This window comes from Neopelma chrysocephalum, unplaced genomic scaffold (assembly GCF_003984885.1).
Source record: "Neopelma chrysocephalum unplaced genomic scaffold, ASM398488v2 Primary Assembly neopelma1_26, whole genome shotgun sequence".
NCBI lineage: Eukaryota > Metazoa > Chordata > Aves > Passeriformes > Pipridae > Neopelma > Neopelma chrysocephalum.
The window spans coordinates 23,100,565-23,106,175 of NW_020897695.1; positions in this window are offsets into that span (position 1 = coordinate 23,100,565).

The following is a 5,611-nucleotide window of genomic DNA, read 5'->3' on the forward strand; positions in this document are numbered from 1 at the left end:
ACAATCCACAATTTCAGTCTCCTATTTTCATTGGCAACTATTCCATATATTTCCTTTTATGGAACTGAACAAAGTTCAGTAGAACCTGTTACATTTCTTTTCCTTATTGTTGTTGCTCAAGAATATTCAAGCACCTTGTTTTGATGGTGCTTTTAATTGTAATTTTCTTCCCAATTTGTTCTCTTGCTCTCAAGGTCTTTTAATTTAAAGAGTTCCTTTCCTTCCTTCCTGTTCTGAGTTGATCTTTCTTGAATATAGGCGACCGGAAGAAGACACTACTTCTCAGGTGAGGTACCAAATTCCTTGTCCAATGCCTCATACATCACATGTACACGAGACTGGCTCTTCTGTCTTCATGAAGGCTTTGAGTTCTCTATGAGATGTCTTGAATGACAACAGACAAAAAACTCTAGCACAAACAACCTTTCTTAAGAGCTTTTCATCCACTGTTTTGTGGAGACTAAAACCCAAATATTGTAGGTACACCACAGAGAAGATTGTTAGAGATGAAGGGAACCATCCCATGGCTGTGTTTGGAGATCTTTGGAGTATGATGCCTCCTTGCTAGGTGAGCTGGTAGGGAATCAGAGAGGTTCTCTGTGGGAGGCTTTGGCTGTATTTTGGCAGAAATTAACTGAAACTGACTGCACTGGGAAGGTCATTCCAATGACTGATTGTTCTTTTGTGTCTAATTAGAATCTTCTCAGGAATAATATTTCCCCATAGCCCATCATCTTTTCCATATGACTTCTTATAAAAAGGAAGTCTTCATCTTCTTTGTAGCCACATGATGATAAGGTCTCCGCTAAGCTTTCTTTTCTCAAGGCTGAATGAACCCAGTTCTCTCAGCCTTTCCTCATATGGCAGGTTTCCCAGTCCTTTTATTAATTTACCTTAATATGCACTGGAAATGTTATTTTAATTTATTTATTTGGGTAATCTTCTTCACATACTTCTGAGTGATGGCATACCATATAGAGAACATAGTCTTACAACAGGGTGATAAAATCTTAACAGCGTTTTTAAAAATATGACTTTGGTGATAGATAATGAAAGCTGGTATGAAGGTGTGGGAAGACGGCTGGGGGTAAAAATTAGAGGAAACTAAGAATTATAGGGTAAAATGCAGTGCTATTCCCTGGATGGAACGCAGTCAACATGCTCCACAAGGACTCTCCATAAAATAATAAGCATCTGCTACGGGAGATGGAACCGAGGGTGGAATGAAGTGGAGACACTGCGGCCTCCCTCCATAGAAATCCTTGCAGTGTGGGGAACTTAATGGTACTTTGTAGCTCATAAGACCACATAGCACCTGTCAACCAAGGGAGATGGATTATGTCCTCCTGCTGGGGAATTCTTGATGGATTAAACTATATCTGTAATGGTACAGAATCCTATGGTTCTCATTGAGAGGTAATGCATGCACTGGCAGAATGGGTCTGCCCTCAGGGGTTAAGATGTTTATATGTAAACTGGGACAATTCTAGGACATGGAGGACACACGGGAAAATGAATTTTACCTCATTGATTTTCCTTTCAGTGTGAAACTGACTGACAAGTAAAAGAAAAATCCATTAGTGGTTATTAAAAAAAAAAATCACCTTTTACTCAGTAAATCCCAGAGATTTCTGCATTGGAGGCAGGATGAGAATACTGAGGAAATGTCTGCCCCCACCTGACCTGTTCTTTTTTCTGCATGTCTGCCCTCAGATAGCATTGGAGACAGGATGCTGGGCAAAATGGACCTTAGGTCTGGTGCAGAGCAGGCATTTATTGATCCTGATGGCTTTCAACTGGCCTCTATCAGCAAGGGAAATCCTTCAGATGACCTATGGCACCAGAGAAGTTGTCTGTCTTCCTAAGGGTACCTTTTTTCTTTTATTTCAGTGGTTGCAATAATAAAATATATTTTTAAAAAAATCCCTATTTCCATGTAAGTCAGTGGGCTGTAAGTCAGTGGTATGAGTTAATTTTCTTCACAGTAGCTAATATGGGGCCATGTTTTGGATTTGTGCTGTTAACAGCATTGATAACACAGGGATGCTTTAGTTATTGCTGAGCAGTGACTTTCCTGCTTCTCATACCACCCCACCAGCGAGTATGCTGGGGATACACAAGAAACTGGGAGGAGACACAGCCGGGACAGCTGACCTCAATTGACCAAAGGGATATCTCAGAGAATGTGGCGTCACGTGGGGAAAAAGGAGGAAGCGGGGGACATTTGGACGGCGTTTGTCTTCGCAAGTCACCATTATGCATGATGAAGCCTGGCTTTCCTGGAGATGGCTGAACACCTCCCTGTTAATGAGAAGTGGTGAATAAATTGCTTTTTTTTGCTTTGCTTGTGCATGAAGCTCTTGCTTTACCTATTAAAATGTCTTTACCTCAACCTAGGAAATTTTTCTCTTTTGCTCTTCTGATTCTCCCTCCCCATCCCACCAAGGGTGACTGAGCGCTTGGCTGCATGGCGTTTGGTTGCCAGATGGGGTTACACCATGACAGACAGCTGTCATCTGTCTTAGAGTGAATAATAGAACATAATAACAGAATAACGAAGACCAGGGAGATCAGTTTAGGATTTTTTTTAATCTTGACATTTTGCATTTGGACTGTGAATTATTTCAATAGTTCTTTCCACTCATCGAAAAACCACTTCTGAAGAAAATTTATATTTCAGACTAAACCTACAATATCCCCAATATCTAATATCTCAAGCATCCAACATCAAACACTCCAAACATTCAATTTCCTAATAATGATTTGGAGCCATTTCAAACCTCACCAAAGTGATACCTAAACATTCTGATTGTTTCCATCTTTCAAAGTTTTCACTCTTCTCGCATAGCTCTTTACAGTTTGTTTTACTGTCTAGCATTCTTCTATTATATAGTTGATAACAAATACCTTACCCCTGCCACCATGAACATATGCTACTGCAGAAAAACATTTCAGATTGTTCCCAGAGGAAAACTGTCCTTCAGATGCCAATCTACAGTACTAATAACAGCAACAACAACAAAACAAATATCTACTTTGTTTAGCTCATCCTAAAAGACAAAGTGCTGCTAAAAGCAGACTGGTCAGGAACATGACTGAAAGATAAAGATGTTCACCTAAAGAACCCTGAAGAACTGTATTTGAGCTCAAAATAGCAGGTGATGGTTGCTTCTTCCATGTCTTTGTGTTGCAGCAATCACATAACATGATCTGCTAATAAATGTTTATGCTTTGTTTCCTCACTCTTTTTTCTTTCTTTTCCAGTGGAGATGTACAGCTTTGAGATGTGGCAGAATGAAACCTCTGAAGGACCAAGTCCCCTCCCTGCAGAGTAGGTAGGCACTCAAAGCAATACCAATGTTGTGATGAGTGTTGCCATTTGCATACTGAAATAACAAGAGATGGTTTGGGAATGTGAAGTTGGATCCTAATTTTACCTGTGAGCAAAATTTCAATGGGAATGTCAATGGTAATGTGAGCGTGCATGTACTATTTAGTAGAATCAATCTTAGTCCTTGAGCCTGTTGCTGCAGATATATTTAAGAGGAGAAATTATGACTGAAGTCAAAATCAGTTTAGTGCTGGCAATTTTTTACCAGGGACTAGGCAGACATAAAAACTCATTTCATGTGGACCATCAACACTTGTCACAACAATTTAACTATTGGATAATTTAAAATACGTACTTTTAAAGCTGAATAACAGTGGATTCATCTGCCTGTCTCCTGAGCTGTTATTATTTGCATGTCGATGTTACTCTGATGCCTAGGTATTCCAAACTCTAGACCCAGTTTTGTGAAATAAGAGAAATGTACCAGAGCTTATGTAGGGTTAGAAGATCTTACAAAATTTTGCTATTTATCCCACTGATTGATCTCAATGATGTAAAAAACCTGTCAGCATTTGAAAACTCTACAGTCAACACAAAGAGTGGGAAAGAGAATAAAACACAACATTTTGGTGACACTGGACCTAAAATTTGTAAGCAAGTTATTCTAGTGTGAAACAGTGTTATCTTTGTCATTTTATTCTAAGCACACTTTGAACGATAGCTGGACTTTTGGAGGAGGATACATGTTGATAAGTTTTCACTGTAATTGATATTTGCTAGTCTGACCTAAATTACTAAAAAGCAACAACTAACTTTGCCTGAGTCTGAGTCTGTGCCCTGCTCAAGGAGTGATTTGCTATAATAGTCTTAAAACTGTAGACTGGGTTAAGAAAATATGGATCATGTCTCAATATGAATACTCTCCTCATTTGTCTTGAATTTGAATCACTTGTGTATTCAAAACCACCTTGGATAATTAGGGAAATCAACTTAAACTGATTATGTCTCATGGTGCCCACAATAATACCACAACAGCATCCTGGTGTTCACCTATTGTAATACCAGTGTCTTACTATTTCATCTCATTCTTCTTTCCTGTACCATTTGTTTTATTGGCCTGGTGCCTCGGACTATTGAAACTGCAGATGTGATGGGGCAGGGATCCTTTTTTCTCTATTTGGCATACCCTCAGTTCTGTGACTTCAAAGACTATATTATGGATGCAACAAACCTCAGATTACTTGAAACCTGGATAGATCTTGAATCCCGGATAGATCTTGAATCCCAGACAGAACCCCCCACCCCCAAAACAATAGAAAAGTTAAAATATTTCGTTGTTAAAAAAATATCTTGTTTGGTTTAGGTGCTTTCATTTCTTTATGGCAAGCACTAGCAGCATAGACACAGTGGAGGCAATTAGAACAGTTGAGTGAATGTAAACCACAGGGGGATTAAGCCCACTGTCTATAAAGCTCATGTAGCTCTTGAGCAATCCAGCAGATCAATTAATTGTCATTACAAGCAGCCCGCCAAAGAAAACCTACGGGCTGTTGAAGGCAAGATGACTGTAAAATTAGAGATCAGACCAACTCTAATGTTCACTAATGGACATGAACATTACCCTTGCAGCTTCAGCCAACCGTGCTGAGACCCTGGTGACATTTTTGGATAAAGTACATTAGGGACTGAAGATTTAAAGTTTTTAAATTTAAAATGTTGATTTTTTTTTTTTTTGTTAGCAAGTAGCTGAGGAAAGAAAGAATTTGGAGAAGATACTGGAAGAGGAAAGGAATGAAGATTGCTCACTTGCTTGTCTTAAATATTCCTTTCCTCGGTTTCTTCAATATTGAGCAACAAAAGCTCTGAGTGAATATTTTCTCTCAACAAAACTTCATTTGTTTACTGTACAGTCCAGTGCTAGTACTGACAAGCATGCCAAATGGAGGTAAAACTGACACCATGTAAACTCAAAAAAGGCAAGTTTCTGTGAATAGAGAGCTATTCTCTGCTACAGTAAGTAGAAAAAAACATTTCTGTCATCTTGAGTGCTTTATTGTTAAAAAGCTGAGATGACATCTTAACAGAAATTATAACTTTTACAGTCTTTAGGAGGCAAGCAACCTCTGCACAACAGCTGTAAGAACATAAGAGACTTGAAAGATACCTTTGTGAGAAAAATCTCTTTTACCAATTTATAAAACAGCAAAAAAACACTTGCAGGACAAGGAAACTTACAGAAAAGAATCCTTTATTTGCAGCGCTGGGTGCAGTCCCAAGCCA